Below are 23,716 nucleotides of genomic sequence, written 5' to 3'. Positions count from 1 at the left end.
AGTTATTTCCCTTCCAAACCATCCTTCGGCTGTGGTATTGAACTTGACTTTGAAATGACGACGCGCCGCTTCACGTACAAAGCCAAAAAAGAAAATACAACGTCACTTTCGAACGCGTCGTCACTGCGTCGCACATTGAAATGTACAACAATGGGTAGCACCGTGGGCAAAACCAAACCAGACTGACTAAGTAATATTAAAATATAAAAAAATCATAAAACAAGTAGAATTTAAAACAGTATAGATAAAGTCAAAAATATTCAATTGTGCGTTCAGTTCATTCAGGACGAATTTTTCATTCGAAACACAACACCATGTATATGATGCTGTTAATGACAGCGCTCTGTTGTACGACAGAGTCGTAAATTTCTTTGATCATTTACGAAGCGTAGGTACAAACTGAAAGCAGCGGTTGGGAAATTCTTCCGCATGAATCATTACTACCTACCATCAGAACATTTACATTAGGGTTGGAGCTCGATTAAATCACCTCATGACTATTGCTTCAAGGTATGTACTAGATATTAATAGGCATCTCACCCTGCTGATAAGTAAATAATTACGGAATCTCAATCACAATCGACAGGAAGCTACATATGCATAACCTCATTTCGCAACAATCTATCAGAGTATGATTACGCGAGCATATAGCATATTAAATGTTGGAATGCACCGTACTGCTGTCATGGGCCGTCGATTATGAACCCTGCCTTTAGTGTGAGACATCTCGAAGGCTCAGATAGGAAAGACTGAAGGCGAATCAACAAACAATTAGTCTTTCACCCTGAAAAGTGGCTCGACGGCGGGCAGGAAACATCCCATTCGATCTGTCTGTGGATGGAACAGGGGAAGACTCTTTCGATGCCCTTTTGTGCGAGCTTCAGATAATGAGACTGTGGTTGGCGGGTGTTGCACCAGTCGGCATCGGCATTACAAATATGAAAGCGTAGATGATGTGTTTATGAAACTTAATTAAAAATCCACGATAACAATGCTGTTCACGCGGGCCCCCAGCGGAAATCTCAAGTAACAAAAGCTACTTTATTGTTCATTCACAGAATTCCACCACATCAGGGTAAATACCGAAGACGACGACCAAGATTATCTGATGCCTCAGTAGTCAGTCAGCCAGCCAGATCGATCGAACCAAACACTTTGTGTACGGTTTGATGGAATAAAGAGGAAAGCATGAAGATTGCTCAGAAAAGGAAATCACCAACGGGCGCTGATCGCTTCCGCCCCGATCCGGCATGGCAGCTCACCCAGCTGTTATGCATAGCAGTTTGTCCGTAACGGTGCCACGCTGCGATTGAAGGTGGAGACGAGATTTCGATGTGGCGCTCAATGGGGATTCGATTTTGCAGAACGAACTGAGATTTTCGGCTTCTAATTCGATTCAATTGGATACTAGGAAATGCCTCCCTCCAAGTGGAAAAGTTGAACGTAGCATTCACGAAATTATCACAATTGGGTAGTATTAAGGGTAACATTAGGTTCGTAAGATTCAACTAAAGATTGTACCGGGAGCAGCACTGTACTTAGTAGGTGACTGAGCTGGCCCTTGAACATGTACAAAGTTCCCTTCTTGGAAATTTTCTCAACTTCTATGAACTTTTATCAACTTCTTCCAAGTTCCATAATGTTTCTTTGCAAGTTCTTTCAATTCGACCAAGATCTCAGTACATACATGACCTTCTCCAAATATCAGGAAAGACCTTGAACCTACGAATTTTTCCAAACATCGGGGTGAAACTTAGTACTCTAAATTTACAAATCAAACCCAATAAGTTCTATGAAGTATGCTGAATTTCTACAATACTTCCTGAGATTCTGCGATATTTTCTGAACTTCTACTAAGTTCACTGAGCTTTTACAATTTTGGCTGAACTCATACGAAGTTTCTTGAACTTAAACCCAGCACTTCTATTAAGTTTTGCGAAGCTCTTTAAATTCCTAAGTAATTCGCATGACTTCTTCAAAGTTCTCAGAATTCGTATAAGGTTTGCTGCGCCCCTTCAAACTTCCTTGAACTTTTTAGCATTTCGTTGATTTTCTGTGAAGTTCCCTCAAGTTAAACAAAGTTTCCTGAGTTTCAACGAAATATCCTCATCTATTTTATGTTGTTTCTTTGCAGAAACCTTTCCTTATCACACATCACAATTTCAAGGGCACATATCTCAAGATTTATGAGGTTTATAAATCCGTAAACTTTTTCTTATCACACATCACAATTTCAACCAAGTGCAAAAATCTCTAGATTTATTAGGTTTATAAATCCGTAAATTTCACATCGACAGACATTGCTTGCTTCTCCACAGCAAACAAAAAGTAGTAGTTTCAGCAACGTACATTAACAAAAAAACCCTAATATTTTGACTTGTGAAATTGCGAAGTATAGTTCAAAAATGGACGCTACAAGGAATCACCTTAAGTCTTAAGGAGTTAAGATTTTTCAAACTTTATTTTAATTTAAGTTAAGAAGCCTTGATAAGTTATTATTTTAAGTTTTATCAAGTGCCCGGAAGCTAAAAGAAGAACTTGTAATAAGTTTTTTAGAGTAAACCAAAGTTCCCATGACTTCAACGAAGTTTCCCAAGATTGTATAAGGTATCCAGTTTTACTCCAGCACTGTAAATTTCTTCAAAAAAAAAGCTTCTGAAGCTCTACGAAGTTCCCTGAATTTATATAAAATTTCCTAAATTTCTATGATGCCTTCTGAATGTTAAAAAAAAATACGTAATTCACTTAATTTCATTAAAGTTCGCAATGTTTGAAGCAGTTCTATGAAGTACTCTGAACTTATACAAACCATGCTGAAGTTCTACATAATGAAATTCACAGAACTTCTAAAAAGTTTGTTGAATTTCGCGTTAGGCAATTGTCTATGGTCCATAAATATAAATAACAAAAAAAATTATGGGCAGTTGTCAACGCGGATGGATGGGAACTAGAATCTCTCAAAAATAGCTAATTTGCTTATGAACAATCCATTATATAATTCTTGATGCATTACTTATTCTTCTGCATGAAATAAATTGCTACCCAGTAATATTTCAAGTTTTATTGAGGTTTTAAAGCATACTTCAAGTCTAAATCATGGTCTATAGAACCCTTATAAAACCGAAATTGTAACTTGGGTATTCACATGGTTTCTGTAGAAGTGTGCTGCACAAAAGGGACCATTAAAAATTACGTAAGCAACTTTTGTTTGTGAAAATGGCAGTCGTAATATTTGCCTTCTAATGTCGAGGAGCTGGGCCAAAAATATCGATTTTATTTAACAAATGTTGTATTAATGATTGTAACGTTTAGTGACGTTCCGTAACCTCACTTTAAACCTGTTTTCTGGGTTTTAAAACGCAATTTATAGCCTTATTTATGTTCAAATCGGTTCCAATTTGCACAGAATCTTCTGGATAAATCAGTGATTATATTTATTTAAGCAATATTTGCGACGCCACTGGGAAAGTTACACTATTTATCTACCATTTACATGAACATTTGGAGTAAATCGATTACACAATCATTCTGTGGAAGTTATGTTGGAAAAATATGTTCTATGATTTTCTGCAAAAAAGGTCAGTTCCAACGGGACCAAGATAAGCTAAATTTGAGCATTGCCTTCCCGAGCAAAAGATTATACCAAATTGATAATAAGTTCTGATACCCGGTTATCAAGAGTTGATAACTGAATATGTTGTTATTGTGGTTGAATAAACAGTCAACATAATAAAAATTATAAAAAAAAATAATACTCCTTGGTTATCACAAAAATTACAGATATAGTTGTCATTGAAAACATCTTGATAGCAAATTGTAGTTTTGAACTAACCTTGCATCATTTCATATTCTTTCATGATAACAACTGATAACAAAATTAGTCAAGGTTGATAACTGAATAAGTTATGCGATAACAAGTGAAAACAAGATATCATTTAAATAATAAGACTTGTTTTCAAGATGATATCAGGTTGTTATTGAACTTTGCTCGGGCTGGTGGCAAAATGAAAACCGCGAAGAAAGCATGCAGAATAGAAGAAAAATGGGCAGAAAGGGTTAAGGTAGAATGAATTCATACTTATTTGTGCATATAGAATTTCAGGACATGGTTCATTAAGACTATAAAACTTTAAGATCTGAACTCCATAATGGTTTGGAAAGCAGTTAATTTCTTATTGATAACATTTCCAGGATGTGCATGTTGCCAAGCGGTTTTCTTGAGTTTCATGGACTGATACAGATTTTGAGTACGACTATCTTTGAGTCTGTAGAACTTCAAGATCTTAGCTCCAGAATAGCTTGGAGAATATTAAAAATCTTATTGATACCAATCCATGATGTGCATGTTACCAAGCGGCTCTCTTATGCTTCGCGGACTCGTACAGATTTACAGAAAGTTGTTCAAGACTGCATTAAGCCTGTAGAACTTCAAGATCTTAACTCCAGAATGGTTTGGAGAGGATTAAATATCTAATTTACCTATACCATTTGATCATGTTTATGTTGGCAAAGGCTCTCTTGCATTTCATGGGTGAAGATTATTAAAGATGTGCAGGACATTCTTAAAGACTGTCTTTAGATCTTCAATATTTTTACTCCAGAATAGTTTGAAAGATTATGAAAAATCTTATTAATACCATTCCATGATTTGTATGTAGACAAGAGGCTTTCTTGAGCTTCACGTACTCATAAAGATTTGCAGGACATTGTTTTAAGACTTCATTGAGCCTATAGTGCTTCAAGATCTTAGCTACACAATGGTTTTGAGAGTATTAAATATCATATTCGATGATGTCCATGTTGTCAAACGGCTTTCTCGAGCTTTCCGGGCTTTCCAGGACATTGTCAAAACTTTAATAAGCCTATAAAACTTCAAGATCTTAGCTTCAGAATAGTTTGGAGAGCATTACATATCTTAGTATTACCATTCTATGATGCGTATCATGAAATTTTACAAAGCTCGGATGATGTGTTAAGCATGTTGGAAACGTGCGTACAAAACCATATTGAATCTATAGAATATCAAGATCTTAACTCAAGGATATTTTGATTGACAATGAATAAAATAGACATATACTAATATAAAACTGGTCAAATAATGTAGAATAAGCAAGAAAATACTGTTGGCCACCTGCTTGTATGGAGATTCACCATAGTGCATGAACAAACTCTTCGAAGATCTTGTCTTGTAAGCGACTCTACTTGCAAGATTGAATTGAGCTACCGATCTGAATTCACAACATCACTGTATGAAGGGCCAAAAACGAAGGGGCGGATCGGTAAGCAAGCAAGGAAAATAAGAATCTGCTTCCACGGATGCGATCAAACAAATCAAATAACACAATACTTATTAGGCTTCCCTTCTCACATAATGGTTTGTTAAGAAGAGACTGTCAATCTCGCTGATACTACTGGAGTAGAATGACAATAGGAACAGGCTCTGAATACACAAGAGCGGGCAATCTAAGCCGATGACTGTAGGACTTCAGTTATCAAACACTCCAATTTGGACCAGCTTTTTGCGATTCGGCAGGTTTTACAGAAATGTCGTGTAAACAACGAGATCACAAATCAGCATACGACGCAATCGATCGAGACTATGACAGATTATGTACGAATACAGACTTCCGGATAAACTGACGCGACTGGGCAAGGCACTGTTGAATCGAGTTAAGTGCGTTGTCTGAGTCTAAGGCTCGAATTGTCTGAGTCTAGTATTCGAATCTAGCAGGAAGGTGTGATAAGAAGACCGGAGATAGACACCCCAAGTAACATTGCAAGTTTTAAAGCATGCTACAAGTCTAAATCATGGTCTCCAGAACCCTCATAAAACCAAAATTGTTACTTGGGACCAGTGGTACAATCTTCAGAAAGCCCATCCAGCTTCTGTGATGACATCAAGGAATGGAACTCGATGATAGAAACGTAGACTGATGACAGATCTACAAATGTTTTCAAAAAAAGTCTCATGGATTTCAGAAACGAAATATTGTTATTTACTGCATTCAGTTTCAACCTTGAGGCATAACACATCTCAATCAAAGGTGGCATTCTTGACCCGATACAAGTCAAACTGTAACAGCTTCTGTAATGCCACCTAATTTAAAGAAATCTTTCTATTTTTCGCTGTAAGTACATCGAAACTTGTATTTTCCTTATGGTAACGTTACTTTTACATGATAAATGATATAATAGCTCTAAAGCAATAAGTGCCGCAAACTTCAATTAACATATGCAGGCCGCCGCCACACACATTTGTTTGCTTTTCGAGGCGGCCGATGACCTCGTGTATTTGGGCTCACTGGTGACCGCCAATAATGATACCAGCAGAGAAATTTTCAGACGCCTTGTGACCGGAAATCGTGCTTACTTTGGACTTCGGTCACGAATTTGACTATCTAGAGTGGTAGTCCTCGAGCACAAGACCTAGACCATGATTGTGGAGGACCAATTCGCCTGGCTGGTTTTTTGTAACGGAATGTGTTGCGTGTTTTGTGTGGTGGAGTGCAGATAAAAAAAAGCCGTTGATTGAAATGCAAATTGCACCAGCTGCTGAGAGAACCAGCCAAAATCGCATCCACCACTACTAAAATCAGGCAACTACGGTGGGTACGTCGTATAAATGGTTTTTGAAAATGGTGCAGAAAGTACAGGAACATGCTTTTACTTTTTACTGTACAGAATCTTACAGAAAAGCAAGTACGGGAACAAACTTATTGTTAGTGCAATAGGGTGCCTCGCACTGCTTCTGACAGCACTCACCACCAGAGAGTGAACCACCTTCAGTCGTATGGGTTGGTGGAAAACCGACCTGAGAATGTATGGTGCAATTTACTTTTAATTAAAACTATCAATAATTATGCACTTCTTTTGCAATTTTATTTCTACATAATATCGGCAGTGTAAAATATGTATTCGTTGAAGGAAGTATTACGACAAAGGTAATTGCTATTAGATATTTTTGCAAACAGTGACATGAAGATCCAGGAGGTGCCGGCCAAAGGTGTTATATCCTAGACGAATGCTAAGTTCCAAATTCGCTGTTGTCGTCGTCGTAGTTGCCGTAGGTAGTACTATTAGTATATTTAAAATTAACCATCAACCGCTGAAACTATATGAATTATCGCGTATCTTTGTTGTTCATTACATACCAAGCGAAAACTTAATCATATTTTGTCGTGGATGTTGTGGCTTGAAGATGCTCGAGGGATCGTTTTTGCTTAATCAGCAGAATATCATGGGTTTACCCAAGTTCTCTAGCAACGGAATAAACCCGCCATTGCTGGGTTCCAAGAGCATGAAGCGCAAATAATAACCAAAAGTTGAATTGTTTAAACCATAAATTTCGGAAAGGGTGTATGCGTGATCCAGTTTGGAAGACATTGTTGGCTGCTTTAATTTGAATAGCTTTTTGTGAAGTCGGTCGTAGATTGTGGTAATGTTAGGGGCACGTTGGCTACAGAGCAACCGTTTTTGCTTATTGAGTAGAAGATCATGGATTAAAACCCAAGCCTCTATTGTAGAAAATCGTTAATAATAGAAATCGGTGGATTCGGAAAAGTAATACGTATATTTAGACAAATGTGACGTAAGCCTGATCCGATTCGGAAGACATTGTTAACTAATTTCGGGGATTTCATTTCATTGTAATATCTTATTGTAAGCGATAATGAACGATCGTCGGTCGTAGCTTGTTGTGATATAAGGGGCACTGTGGATTTAGAGCGACCGTTTTTGCTTACTTAGCAGAAGATCGTGGGTTAGAACCCCAGCACCTTACACTATTGAGCGTAATGAAATTCGTTTAAAAGGACGGGTACGTAAAAGAAATAACATTTGAGTTTTATAAAAGACGATTGGAAATTCATATCAAATTCTTCTCTAGAGCAATTGTTGCCGTCGTCGGTGAGGTCATCGTCGGGATCGAAACATAATAGCAACCAACTGAACGGAAACTTGATCGTAATTGTTTTGTGATATAAGGAGCTCGGTGGCCTAGTGGCGACCGATTTTGCTTACTGAACAGAAGACTATGGGTTCAAACCCAAGCTCCTTCGCGCTATTGAATTGTTAGGATATCAATTCAGCATGTCGTTTGCCAAAATGAATCCTGCTGCAATCCCAACCCTTTTATCCAACATCCCAGTGATTTCTCATGGAAGTGCAGAGGATTTCTCGGCTTCCAACATAGTGGGTAGCACATCAACACATTTCTACCCATTCTTTTCTTGACCAGCATTCGGACGTGGCCAGCACTGGTATTGCCTAGTTTGAGATCACAAGTTTTTACACATTGACTATGAATACTAGTCCCAAGCATTATCTGTTGGTTATCTGTGTAATTACAGCTGATCTGGCAATAACAGTGTAGCATCCGCGGCGGTCAATCATGCTCATGCTCATGCTCAATTTTATTTCTACATAATATCGCTATTAATTACTACAAAGATGAAAATGTAGAGATTTGTACAGAAATCACCGCAATATTCGTAGAGAAATCACTGATTTTCCGAAAATCTAGTTTGTGTGGTGGTTCACTAGCTATATACGCTGGTACACTAGCGCTAGTGTACTAGAACTGTACTAAAAAGTAGCCAGCATAATGTTAACAGGGCATCAGCATTTACCAGCCTGAGATTTCAGGAACAGCTGAAATTCGTGCTAGTTGATTGCCCATTATCCACCATTGGCGGGGCGACATCTGAGGGTTTTCATGGTGGAAACTACTGATACTGATATTGACACTGGAAAATACTATATTTAGAGTAATTTTTCAAACCTGCTACGCTACTGATTCTTCCACAAGTTCCCATTTGATAAAAACACTATTTCCCTCCAAACATGTTTGAAACTGAAACTGAACCCAACTCCGGAAACGTAGATTCGTTGAGGTAAAGCGAAAGCAAACACCGACAACGTCATCTTTCATTTGTGAACATTTAGCCTCAACTACTCTACGGTTTGCGGGGCTGCGGAATACGTAGGGGTTACGTAGTGAGCAAACAGTTTATTATGATGCACGGTCCCGTACCAGCAGCTGCCAGTTTTCTGTTGTTTCTCTTTTTTCGGTAAACGACTTATATGACGCCCAAGATCTTTCAAGATACAGGCTATACGATTTTCGCAGTTTGCAGGCAAAAGCAGCACGAGAAGAAGGAAGGTTGAAAAGCTCGTGGTAGTCAACTTAAAGTGACAAAATTTGACTAGTATTTTGATGTTCTATTGGAATACATTGGAAACGAGACCCAAAGCAAGATAAGTCTAGTTAGAAGGCACCATTTAAAAGAACAAAACTGTCAAAAGGGCCGCTTGACCGGATTGTCCCATTTGAATAACCTTAAGCGTTAGAAATGTTAATGTGGGTAAAAGAGATGATGAGAAACAATTTTACTAACGGATAAACATGCTAGATGCTTGCCAAAAAACCATTTGATTCTTTTTCGTTGACTCTTAGTAAAATATAAGATTTAATGTTTATTTAAAACGGTTCCCAGTCCGGCTAAATAAATGCCGTAGTAACTACAGTTTTGGAAATAAAACTATTCGTTTTTTTTAATCTTAAAATTAAATTTAATAAAATGAAACAAATTTTCCATGACCTTTAAAAATGAATTATGTATATACTGTGTCGAACAATGGACAGCTCCATAACAACAAAAACACAGAAATGCTCGTCGTCAATTGGATTGGCTTTTGTTCGGAAGTTTATTTTGATACCAATCTACTGCCAAGTTCCGCAGCCAAACACATTTCAGGGCCATATCCGTTCCCTTAAGTAGGCGTTAAAATTCCACCTTTCAGCCATAATAACGACTGAAACAAAACACCCTTTCAAGGTCTACCCGCGAGCAAATCAACACCAGTTCCAAGATCTTTCAACAGTACAGGTCATGCGAATCGCACAGTTTGTGGGAAAAAGCTGCGTGGGAAGACAAAAGGGACAAAACTGGTGTAGTGCCTTGGTGTTATATTGGACCCAAAAAATTTTAATTAGAAGGCACCATTTCAAGGGACAAAGCACGACGGATTCGAAGAATTTCTTGTGAACAGGATAAAATGAACCGGATTGTCACATTTGAATAACCTTAAGCTTGAAAGATGTTGACCAGTGCCACAACTACAAAAACCGACCGAGCTCTACACGTTCATGACGTTCATGTATTGTGGCACGGAGCAGAGCGGCCTTACCACCTCGACAGCCTCTTGAGAGCGACTACGGCGACGGCTGATGGCGAAAGCTTACGGCCAAAAGCTCTTCAAATAAAGCGAGAAAAAAAATTAAATAGGTACAAAATACGGAAAAATCTCAAACAACAGCGAGAAAGACACGCTCGAATGCGTCACGGAACGTTGGTTTCAGCTCACCATCGTCGGTGGGAGTGTGCATGGGATTTGATATGAAATACAATATGCGATGCCATAAAACCGCTAGCTGCGACAAACTCTTTCACTCCACTCTAAAATGTGAAGCCCAGCAGTCAGCTGCTGCGGGAACTAAACTTTGACATTCATCAAGGTGGAGATGATTGCGAAACTGTTCTCCATGATAGGCTGGCCTTTCCTACAAAACAAACGGATTGGCCGGTCGTACCTTTTTGGTCGGTTGAGTAAGAAAAGACAAAAACTTTGAAAGAGCTTTGTCATGTAGATGCTTTATGCCAACTTACGCAATACTTTTATAAGACGTGGATTATGTAATTGTTAAACAAAAAATTAATGATCATTCGATCCGTCATCTTCGGATTACTCGTTTCCCCATACAAACACAAGAAAGATAATACAGTAAATAATGCCAATCAATCAAATTTGCAAAGAACTTTAGAATTTAAGCATTTCCTCAAATTTCACGAAGACTTGTGTAGTGAACCTTGATGAGATGCTGAAGACAACCCTCGAACCAACCAATACTGAAAAAAGAGGCCCCAGCGATGCCGCGGAATTTTGTGCAATATATCTTTCCTTCGGCATTTATTTTCAACAGACGACGAGTCGCGGTACTGCCTGGAGCTCCCAAAAAAGGCCACTAATTGGTGGCGCTGTTCGAACTTGAAAGCATCACAAGGAGAAACCTCTGCCGCCAAGTCTTTTCTTTTTTTTTTGCTGTTCAAACCATTCGATTATTGATCTGACGCAGACTTGTAACGAACCCCAAAACTGGTAGTGGGCGTAGGAACCTCTACCATGAACGACGGGGTTAGCCAGTTGTGTAACATTATGAGCACACCAGCAATTAAGCTGGGGTTATGCCTGCGTGGGCACCGTACCCCACATGTGAAACGCCACATGCAAAAGTGGCACCATAGCAAATCAAAAGCCTAATGTTTACATGTCAATTTCACGCAATTATTACGCACAGAGTGCAAAATTGGTGTCCAAAATAATCATTCAACAAATACAGTGAGGGGAATGTATCTGTATCTTACTTTTACCAACACAACAAGTAGATTCTTCTAAAAACTTGAACTTTTTTCTCACGAATTTCTGTTTAACTGTGGGGACAGAAAAGGCCACCGGCGATACACTTGACCTGCTTTCTTTTCTCGTGTTTACATTGTTGACTATAAGCAATGAACAACGGTCTACCGTTAATCGTTTCTCAGTCACAATTCAAAAGTGAACAACGAAAAAAAAAAGGTTGAACTCCATAGCATGCACAACATTCCTTGTTTATCCTATTCTGTTTTGTTCAGTCAGGATGAGGTTTGTTGTTCTTACTGTTTTTATTTATTCGTTAAATGGCAGGTGATTTGCGATAAATGGTTTGAATGGGGATCCATTCCAGCTGCATTTGAATGCATTATAGAAGGACGGACGGCATTGGAAATTAATTCATTCATGTCCTTTGGCACTATCATACCCCAGCACGAACAGAATTCCAATGTATAGAGTGAGTGAGCCAGCGAAGGAAGGTCTAAGACAATTTATTTATTAAACAATAAATTAACGTTCGCTCATACTATTATTGGGCGTTAATCTTTACGTCAGCTTTACCCATCTATTTTGCTGGTAAAATATTACATTGTGATTAAATTGAATTCAATTCTGGAAAACTCGTCTTCCACCAATAGGAAATATGTTCCAGTACATAGTTGCTTACTTTGGTTCTTATAATAGTGGAACGCATTGGTATCTAATGGATTCGATTATTCTGGGAACACTACCGAAACTATACTGCCTATAATCCCATATGGAAAAAGTAAGCATTGAGAAAACGGCAGTTGAAGTTAAGAAGTGAAATTTCTATGTAAAATCAGTTACAATGCACCATGCATGATTTAATATATCAGCGAAAAATATGGCGATTCAAAAAGCAGAACTGTAACTTGAACTCTGGACGATTGAATTTCAGAATGGGACTTATAGGGGAAATGGATGTAATGTCGGCCTAAATGCCCCTAATTTGGGCCCATACATAAATTCAGCAATCGACTAAATTTTCAATAGCGACCAAAAATATCCATTAGTACCGTCCCAATGACGCGTTCATCTAGATGAAATTGATAAATAGAAGATTTTTAGCGATGGGCCCAATCTTAGATCCATAGGCCAACATTAGAGCCATTTCCCCTATGCGATTACTTTGCTTGATGGGACAAACTGACTTGATGTTGTTTTCACATTGTTCATGATGAAAGTCCGTAGTGTTATCACATAATATGAAAGTAGTTGCCAACGTTCAAGACTTTATAAACATTTAAGTTGCAAGGCTTTGAAAAAATTCCATGATCCCATATAATATATAAGAAATCAGGATTTCAAGCCCTGGAGAATTGTCAAGGCTCTTGGATGTGTGAGTCCAAGAAAAGCTTTAAAGAGGATTTCCACGAGAATTGGGATAATTCTAAGGGTATTCTAAAAATAGCCGTAAAACATTCTGGAAAGTATTTCAAGGAACACTGAGGAGAATTTCAATGAAGTTACAAGTTTTTCTAGGAGAATTTCATGGGAATTCAGCGAGTTCAGGAAAATTAAAAAAAAAACATTCTGAGTAGAATTTCAAAGAAGAATATCATCAATCATAATTCTGAAAATAATTCCAAAGTAAATTTCATAACAATTTCAAGGGAATTCATACCACAATTCCAAACACATTCTGACTAGAAATCTAATGGAATTCACTTCATGAGAATTATGATAGGAATTCAAAGAGGGACGACTCTATCTAAATTGCAGGGAATATTTGGTAATGCTATCATGAGATAAGCGCTGAGTATACAATAAGAAGATTGCTGAAGATTTTAAAGAGTACCTGCAAAAAGATGTATCCCGATTCGAGAAGATTGATTTAGATGCAAGAAATGGAAGAAGGTTCATGAGATTTTTCAGCCATCTACGATTGATAATTATGTGCTTACATGCATACTTACTTGAAAACATTTTGATTGCCAGCAACGCCAACTGAGCTTACCCCTTTGTGGGACTTTTTCATTACTTTATATTATAAAATGCTTAGGTTAAGTCTAAAAATTCATTGGTGTTAATTTAAATGTTAGGATTTACCTGCTCTTTGCATATCTGTAGTTAGCTATGATCCTAATCTATCAATTACTTTAAAGAAAAACAAATTTCAACAACTGAGTGAAAAGTTATTAACAAATGAGCAGTTGGTGTATGCCAAGCATACGTGACAGCTTGGTTTTCGAGTCTTGACCCATTTGAATAAAATTTGCTTCTATCTTTGACAATACAGCAGAAGGACTAGCCTAACTGTTGGTAGTTTGAACACTGGATTCCGTGTGTATTGTTTCAAGATAGTTATGGAAAAAATGCTGTGACGTGTGCGCGTAGAAACATCCGCATAGTAATCCAATTGAAGAAGTAAATCCGTGTCGAACGAAATATCTAAATTATGAAAGTTACGAAAACCGCGTGAATTTCGAACGCCGTGCGAAACCACCGAAGCAAGAAAAAAAATCATTTAAAGTGTGCCACCAAAATAAATGTTATAGTCTATGTTGACAAGTTGATTAATTTTGGTTTCCTCCCTAGATATTCAACTTATTTACTACTGAGCTTTGTATCAAATTAGTTAATTTAACGGACGTATCAATCATTTCAAGATTTCGCGACCGTACCGACATAAGCTCAAAAGCGTTTGACAAGACAACTTTTAAAGATCACATTCAAGATAAAATATCATTATTCTGGGACATGGAAATTTTTCCAAGATGGAAATCTCACGAACATAGAAAATGTTACATGCGTCTAGAACTTATAACCTGGATAGTGATTTTTTTTTAGCATTTCGAGATTAATTTTGGAGATTTTGAACCATTTAAAAAAATGAAAGGGTTGTGTCCTAGACACGACCGCAGTATGACGAAGAACTACTCAAAATTGATGTATGTCATGCATTTTTGACTATAATACTTTATCTTAAATTTTCAAGTATTTCAATGTTTCGGTTAGGGTCAAGCATTTTTCTGGAATGTAATAAATTATGAAAAATTAAATGTGTGGATTTGCTAGCGCTAGTGTAGCAGCCAACTAGCATATGCTGATAGACGCTGATGTCCTGCTTACATTATGCTGGCTGCTTTTTTGCACTTGCGCTAGCAAAACCGCATAGATGTAAACACCACATTAACCGATGACTTGCTCCTGCTTGCTGCAGAACCCAGTGCCACGCCGTCCGAAGCGGTAATGAGCAAAGGCACGACATTGGCGCTGTTTTATATTTTTTCATGTTCAAGCAGAACGATGTGCAACCAAGTGGTACTCGATTATTACGACTGGGTTTGGGAAAAATGTTAATTTCATGAAAACAATGATAACATTATCATTTGTTCATTTTTCAAAAGTTTTTTCATGAAAAATTGGAAAAGTATTTATTTCAGTAGATACGTAAAATAATATTCTATCGATTGGCGTATGTGGATTATAATTCTATCTATAAATGAAAGAGTTACAAGCGTTCAAAACCTAACACTATTTCACCATACATATTTTTTGATTTACACCCCAGTATAGTCAACAACGACGTAGTTCTACGTCAAAAATGAGATCTCTACGACAACCAAATCTAGAAAATTGTGCTGCATGGAAAAAAATGTTCAATATTTTGAAGAACTGATATAGAATGTAAGTTCACAGTCTTACAAACATTTGAATGCTTTTGAAACACAGAAACATGGTATGATCATACAATTATGTATTTCTAAAATTTGGACATGAAAATTGGTTGATTTCAGAAGTCCGGAAAAAGTACAATACAATGTAGGGCAGATGTACCAGTTATGGCCATACGTTCCTATTATGATGTGTTCCAATTATGGCCTATGGAGTTCCCATAGGCCATAATTGGAACACACCATAATAGGAACGTATAGCCATGACTCGTACGTCTACCAAGATTCTGCGACATGTTTTTTTTTTCACGATTTTTGGACAAATACTAAAGCTACCGGGCTTTTTCAAATTTATGGTTTTTGAAAAATGTAATGCTTGAAAATTTTCCTCGAAAATTTGACATCTTAGGCTTAGAAAACATTCAAGATGACGAAGAAAAAAAGCCAGGATATTGGGTCTAGATTTTTTTAAATGCCTCGATGAAAAATAAAATCAAAATATTAGTCATTCCATCAACACGAATTGACATCCCCGTCTGTTCGCTACTTTTCTTGTCAGACTTTACACGCTTATTTTTAATGAATCTTTCTAACAAAAACTTGTAAACCACATCAAGCTGTGATTTGATGTGAGTTTTAAAGGCAAATTATTTACTCTGAAAATTGACCGTAAAAAAAAGTGACTGTGACTATTTGGTGAAAAAAGTGGCCTGCTAATTCCTTTGCTGCTATGCTATGCTATCTACGATTGAGATTCCAATAATGTTTAAATGTGTTTGGTCGGAATTGAAACTCGTATGATGTTAGATTTTTAACCATATCTCAATAATGTGTGACTCTTTATCAAATCCAACGGTACATATGGAAAATAAATACATTTAGAAACCATCTTTGATAGGGTAAGACGTCTAAGATATATTCGTAGATCTTTTCAAATATTTTAAATATTCTCACTTCAACCAGTTGAAACAAAAATCAATTTAACTCTCAAACTGAACAGTCCTCTACATCAGTGAGTGCTGAAGTTTTATTGATTTCACGTGATATTGACAGAATTATTTTTGACATCTTCACTAGAAGAACTAACTGAAGACGTACACTACGGGCGGGACACCTGTATCAAAATATATTTTATTAGACTTAAAAACAATAGTATTCGTAGAACAAAAAGTGTTCACCATAAAAAGCTCTATCTCTTATGTTTGAGTTGTTGAAAACAATTAAAGATTTTCGATGATATTTAGAAATATCCGATGATATTTTCCAATAAATCAGAGTTGCCTTGCCCCTTTCACTTACATAAACCTTCGTCAATATCTCATTAATTTTTTCGTCAATGACAACCCATGCAGTTGAGGACGTACATGATTGTTTATTTTGACGGCTTTACGGATTTATTTTACATGTCTAATTTCATTGCGTTCGAAATTTGGCTAATAGCAAAACATGCACATGTCCGTCAGTGACTGCAATGTCACTGACATCCTTTGAAGATCATTTTCATTTCGTGTAAGACACGAAAGCTGTTTTGTAAATATCGTCGTGTACGGTTGAGAATTTTCAGCAGTGGTTTCATGCATCCTATCCCAAATTTGGCTATTGATAATCCATTCTGTTAAAAGCGTATATTCTACGTTTTCTACTGCATGTACACTGGGTTTTAACTAGGTTTTAGAATTATGAAAAAATATGGAATCAAATAAATCGAAAAAAATATTTTTTTTTATAATGAAATGCGTACAGAACTAAGTCTGTACAAGTTTGAAATAAATTGTCTCATTTTTTTAATTTTTCACAGATTTTTAAACTTTACCTATATGTTTTGTATTACTTCTGCGTGAAGTCAACGATTTACATAGATCTTCAACTCTGTAAATCGTTGACTTCACGCAGAAGTAATACAAAACATATAGGCAAAGTTTAAAAATCTGTGAAAAATTCAAAAATGAGAAAATTTTAAATAACAAACTTAAGTGGTAATTTTTATACGATAGATGAGAAGATGAAAGCATAGAGTAGATAGTTCCGTTAGAGTACGTCAGGGTGAAAATTTTATATAGAGCGTAGAAAGCGAGCAAGGACAACTTTAGGAAGGTACAAATCGGTTTGATCATCTCTCTTTACTAAACTCCCCCGTTGGAGAGGGATGGTGAGGGGCATGATCGATGATTCGCGCATGTGTTTGAAACAGTTCTATCGATTTTTACCGCACTCAAGTTGTTATCTGAAGGAAGGATGGGAGCTTACCATCAATTACTGTCATTGGTCGAAAGGTACAGTAGCAACACCTACCCTACCCGTGTCCCTCGAGATCGTCTAGTCCGTGGTAGAGGTAACAATAGCTGCAATTTCCAAACCTACGACTGGACGTCTTCCTACAGGTAACAACTCTTGAGTGCGGTAAAAATCGATAGAACTATTTCAAACACATCGTCGGTACTTTAGCATGTCGTTGATCATCTCTGTTTGCCAGTGGTGACGGGGGGAATATCCCTCACCATCCCTCTTCAACGAAGGAGTTTGGTAAAGAGAGATGATCAACCCGATTGGTACCTTTATCAAAGTTGTCCTTGATCGCTTTCTACTCTCTATATACAATTTTCACACTGCCGTACTCTAACGGAATTATCAACTCTATGCTTTCATCTCCTCATCTATCGTATACAAATTACCACTTTGTGTTGATGCATATATTATGTCACGCTCTAGGGGGGGGGATAAATTTCTCCTCGATTTAGCGTGACATAATTAATGCATGGGCCCTTTAGTCTGATATTTGAAATTAGCATCTTCAACTATAGATTTTTAAACTTTTACCGATCAGTTCAGCAATTCAAAAACCCAACAAAACATTACAGACTGAATATGTTATTTTAAATAGGACGCATGAAATAATTTTAAGACAAAACTAATTATCGTAATTTTATTTAGGGGTTTTAAGATCATTTATCCCTAAATTATTGTATTGGTGAAGAAACACAACAAAAAATATATAATTAATAACCTTCCATCCATTCCCAGCATGTACCAGCAGGGGCGACATTGCGCATCTCGAAACAAAAGTCTTTTTGTACAACCGCATGTATGAAAAAGTTTTTCGAGATGCGCAAAAATAATCGTAATATTTTGAGATTATGTTTATTGATGTGCAGATTGTGCATGGGAATATTTTGACATCACGATGAGAAACAGCTTGTTAAGTGAAAGATGTCCAATATTATATAATCACCACAATCTCAGAGCTTTGACATTCAAATTGTGTGAAATTTTGCAGAACTTATTGTCCCATAGTTTGGCTAAAAGCCCAAAAAAATCATAAATTTTTATGATAAACAAACGAAATGCAACGGTTTTAGTGACGGTATGATTTTAGTTGGTTCTATTGCTCTGACACGCACTGTATTACAACCTCCATTGTTCGAAATTAGGTTCACAATTTATCTTATGGTAAATTTAATTTATAATTCACATAAACTGTTTGCTATTACAATATATTTACAATACATCCTAAAGGTTGCGAAATGCCACTATGTTAAAACAATGAATTAAATTGTTCTCAACAAAAATTGTATTATTTTATTCAAACCCCTTGATATGTTTTAATGAATATCCATGATATATTTTTATTAGAGCACATTCAGCTGGGACAACACAAACTATATTTTGCTCAACCGAATCGGAAGGCATTTCGTAACCTGAACCAGAGTTAATATTTCCCGCGCTTGAACTCCGAGCCGCGTGGAAGAAAATTCTCAAACGAGATCGGCGGATGTTTATAAATATACACAGGCTTGATTTTCGACAGATTCACGTGTATATATTTCACGCCGAAGACCTCGATCGGAAAATTTATTGCTGGTTTTAATTGAGGAAATAGTTGCACCAAGGCAAAAAGAGAGGATGCGAAAAACTCGAAACTAATAGTGTCTATACGGTGCTCCCAAAGAGAAGGAACACTCCAACATTCCACGCCAATCCAGCGTGATCCAATCCAGAATAGTAGTGTGAAAATATACAAGGTGTTAGAGAGGAGAATAGTATGTAAACTGCTATTTCTTTAAATAAATGAAAAATGCAGGAAATAATTACCTTGGAGTGAAAATTTTCAACGCCTTGAAATGTCTTTTGAAGCTTTCGGTAAATTTGAAGATCAGCACAGCGTAGAACGTTGGACGATTTTAGACGAACGAACTGGTATGAAGAAGTATGTTAGAAAATCGTGCAACGATGCTCGGAATTCCACGCCACTAATTTACGGGATGGCGTTCGTTTTCTGCTCCAAGCTCGGCGATTAAGTTAGTGCAGAGTTACTTGTTTGTTCGATGAGGCAGAGGTTTTCACGTTCAACTCCTACAGCACCTATACAACGAAATGCTCCTCACTACGTTCCCAGCAAAGAAGATTGGTGAATGAAGAGTTTCGTTATTTAAAACAAAACTACAAGAGCGAAGATTTCCACGTTTTACTTTTTTCTTCTTCCTTCCTTTGCTTCACTTCAAACAATCACTTCGAAGCTCTTCTTTGTGATATTTTTTTCGCTTCGTCGTTTTCAATAACTCACGTCACTTGAATCAACTTTATTTCAAATTAAAATAATCATATGGTTTGAAAGGCCAATTCGCGAAACTCAACACAAAAGATGATGCCTCTGCGGCAAACGTAAAATCTTCGTTAGCTGTTCACTTCAGAAACACTCATGAAGATGTGATCTACGACGAATAAAGTACTTTCTTCTTAGAACATGTTCCTACTCTCCAAAATCTATTCGGCAGGAGGTATAACTACTTGCTTCAAACAGTTGCTACTAACTAAAAGCAGAGCAACGTATCTGTATCTTGTAGAGATCTTAACCGTTCCAACTCCAAACTACAACTGACTTCACCTCATCCGTCTGTACAACTTCAAACTCTTCAGCACTTCAATTGTGCTTTCTGTGGCAGTGTGCAAAGCGAGCTTTTCCTCTACAGTCGGTACCTACTGCTGCCTTTCTCTTCGGTAGACGTAGACCATGGCCGCGAGACCCACACTCGCGCGCAGCACTTCGACTCAACGCGAAGCCCCCTTAGCTCGTGTGGAATTCAATCCACAAACATGAACGCAGAAAAAAAAACCTGTTCAACTCGTTATCCACCACGTTTTGTTTCCAATGTTCTATTCACCTGAATTTCCTTTTTTCTTTCTTTTGCTTTGCCACCTTCGCAAGGATCGCTTTTTGCTCTTTTCCCTTTTTCTTTTCTTTCTGCTTGCCAGCGCTAACAGATGCTTCACAGCATGACCCAGGCCAACAAACTACGTCTTCTACTATCCCAGACGGAACGAGAAACTAGAATGGAATCAACATTGTTTAGCCTTGCTTCTTGCTGGATGGACGGTGGTCGATGTGTTGAAAAGATCGAGAAATAAACAAACAAAAACCAAAATAAATCAACACATTCTCAGCAGTTGGCATCACACACCAACCAACTACCACAAAATGTATCTACACCCACACTAGCACAAATTGGATACATGCTTGAGTTGAACGTGAATCATGAATCCAACCAACGAACATGTTCGAAAACAACCACGGAAACATGTGCAGCTCTCCTGCCTCCTGGGTTGTTTGGTGAATATTAGTGTGCGCATCAACAACAACTATCGATGGAGGTGGTATATGTTGGGGAGACGAATACCACCCCACACTGAGAGAGGAAAATGTTTCAGTATCGCTAGTGCGGTGTTCATTTCACAAGATTTTTCATGACTTCATCAATCATACGGATAGGATTAATTTAATATTAAAACCAGCACAATTCGAAGGATTATGTCTTACTACTCACTGCTGAAATACACATCATGCATGTTCATCCGGTGAAATATTACAAAATCTGTATACTTTTCATGCAAATCTGTAATATAATCATTAGACTGATGCAAATTTTGACATTTTCGCTCCACAGTGCTCAAAAGGTTCCAAATCGGGTCCTGATTAGTCTCCCAAAATTTGAACTCATTTGAAAAGAAACTGACTTGGCACAAACCATTTGAAGTTTATATGGAAATTACTATGGGAAATCCAAACTTTTTGTTCATCGTCTTCTTACCTTTTTCCATATTGCACTGTTCAAAAATTCAAAAGCTATACTTATGGAAAATTTTCTCTGCTTCAACTTAGCAGAATATAGTTGTTGAGCCAAACGTCAAATAAAATAGTTATTAATTGTTTAAGAGATTGATTATCTTATGGCATGATCAAGCAGCTGTTTTGTGAGCAACACTGTATCTTGCAGTGTGACATAGTAGCCATGATTTTTGTGCTCTATTCCAAGCGCCAGAAACACCAATGTTGCCTGCTGAACAGTTGATTGAGCATAATCGTAAGACATTAGTGGCTTGAATTATTGATAACTTTTGATGCTTACATTATATTGAAAAGTGGTTAAGGACAAAGTTGTAGCTGAGAAAATGTTCTACGAGCTCAGTTATCATTTTTTAAAGCAGAGCGATCTGGTAAATTGTTAGATGAATATGAACAAAATATTTGGTTTTCCTATAGTAATTTCCATATAAACTTCAAATGGTTTGTGCCAAGTCAGTTTCTTATCGAATGAGTTCAAATTTTGGGAGACTAATCAGGACCCGATTTGGAACCGTTTGAGCACTGTGGAGCGAAAATGTCAAAATTTGCATCAGTCTAATAATCATACATGTTTGGGTGAGTATTTGAGAAACCGCATAAGTTCATTTGATACAACTGCTGGAAAACAGAAAAAAAAACCGAACCGACGTCCTACGGTCTTGCTCTGCAAATAAATATTTAGGATCCTACACACTTAGAAAAATTCAAGTAAATTTAGGTGCCCTGAGAATGACATATACGAGCGTCAATTTTGACAAAAATTTGAGTCATAACAGACGCGAAATACAGCTCAATCAAACGTACTTTTCGTCGAGCAACGAACTTTTCAGTCTCGGAGCACTTAATATTGCATGACATGTTTGTTTACGTCTCATCTTTTATGTCAAAGATGGATTCCGTCACGTGTAAAACTAATTATTTCATAGTGTGTAATTTAAAATGATTTCTATCATTCAACTTTTTTGATGTTTGTAAAAGATTGATCAAAGCGGATCAAAAACTGCTAAAATGTCGTTTTTGCTAAAATGCTACTTTTGTGGTTTCTCAAATAAATTATTTAAATACTATAGGGTGTCCCAGAATGCCTAAGCACGACTTTGGAACACCCCTGCTTATTTCAGATGACGTTGAAACAGCTGATTATCACGCTGAATCATTGTTTACAATTCGACCAACAGTTTCGTGTACCGCAAGTGTCGGGTCTTTACATTTCCGTGACAATGCGAAGCATTTCTTCAGAAAAGCGCAAACATGCGCAACATTTCTCTGAGTCAATTAGCGAAATTTAAAGGTATAAGCATCGGAGCCGGTCGAAACGCCATTCGGAACTATGGTGATGAAGCAACTTTCCAGGATAAGCAAAAATCTGGACGTAAACCCCGGAGATGAACTAGCCGTAGGCTAAAAATCTCCTTAATAAAGAACTAAAAAAAAAAAAAAAAAAATGACGTAGACCGAACACCGAACCCCGAAATCTGGACCGGAAAATCGTGCAAGCTTTCACTTGCAAGAAAAGTGCTTCGGTTCGAGACATGACTAAAAAGTGGGATCTTCGAAAAGTAACGTCCAGCGGGCCAAGGCAAGAACGGGTCTAAAGACGTATAAAAAGCAGAAGAAGCCAAAGCGGAGTGAAAAACAAGCCGCATCCGTCAAACCGAGGGCTCAGAAGTTATACGACCAATTGCTGTGCGGAAACTCGGTGTGCGTGATTATGGCCGATGAATTATACGTTAAATTTTATTACAAAACTCTTCCTGGTGATCAGTACTACACCGTTCGTACACACTTTTGCCATGTGTTGACGACGCGGGTAAGACCGAAAAATTCGGTAAAAGGATATGGTTTGGCAAGCCATTTGTGAGTTTGGTATGCTTTCCAAACCGTTTGTGACAACGGAGACAATGACAACCGATGTTTACGTGCGTGAGTGTCCAAACAAGCGTCTGTTATCTATGATCCGCAAACACGACGCCTAAGTACTGTTTTGGCCGGTTCATTACTCCAAGGACACGGTATCCTGGTATAAAACCAAAGACCAAAGCATATTTGCGGAAATATGTAAAGGCGGCGGATTCCGTTACAAAGTTTGCGAAAGACTAGGAAAAAGGTTCCAAAATTGTTGCAAAGGCATCTGTGCTGAAGCTAATGAGTAGCGTGATATCAAAAATCCGCTCCATGGCTTACGACTGATCGGATCTCCGATTTTCTACGTTAAACTGCAAGATAATACTATAGAGAACATGAATACGAAACAAAAATCGAATTTGCTGAAAACAGAGCTACGTTATCGTTTTTTTTTTCTTAATCGTGCTTAGACATTCTGGGACACTCTATATCTCATGCAGGAGCGCCAACATGGTTTGAACATTGGTGGGGCAAAACCACATTTTACACATAGTTTGTGTGGGAACCTGAAAAATCTGAAAAAAAAATCTCAGTTGATTTACAAATGGTCCTTTCACATTAATAGTGACACATGCTTAGGTTGGCAGTAAATGGATTATATCGTGATTAATATCCCAATTCATAA

The 23,716-nt window shown here is 37.4% G+C and overlaps 2 protein-coding genes across 2 annotated transcripts in view; both read right to left on the bottom strand.

Moving 5' to 3' along the window:
• Rab23 (RAS oncogene family member Rab23) overlaps positions 1 to 19,246 on the bottom strand; it is a 29,661-nt gene extending 10,415 nt beyond the window's left edge. Inside the window, exon 1 of the mRNA XM_065218368.1 lies at positions 19,158 to 19,246. The gene's annotated coding sequence lies outside the window, so the exon portion shown is untranslated. The remainder of the gene's footprint in view (positions 1 to 19,157) is intronic.
• Ypel (Yippee-like) overlaps positions 1 to 23,716 on the bottom strand; it is a 258,675-nt gene that overhangs the window by 111,054 nt on the left and 123,905 nt on the right. The window lies entirely within an intron of this gene.

Source organism: Ochlerotatus camptorhynchus, unplaced genomic scaffold (assembly GCF_037179485.1).
Source record: "Ochlerotatus camptorhynchus isolate MF236.1 unplaced genomic scaffold, CSIRO-AGI_Acam_v1.1 ptg000085l, whole genome shotgun sequence".
Lineage (NCBI taxonomy): Eukaryota > Metazoa > Arthropoda > Insecta > Diptera > Culicidae > Ochlerotatus > Ochlerotatus camptorhynchus.
The sequence above is the reverse complement of the archived record's forward strand: the minus strand, read 5'-3'. Positions and strand labels throughout refer to the sequence as shown.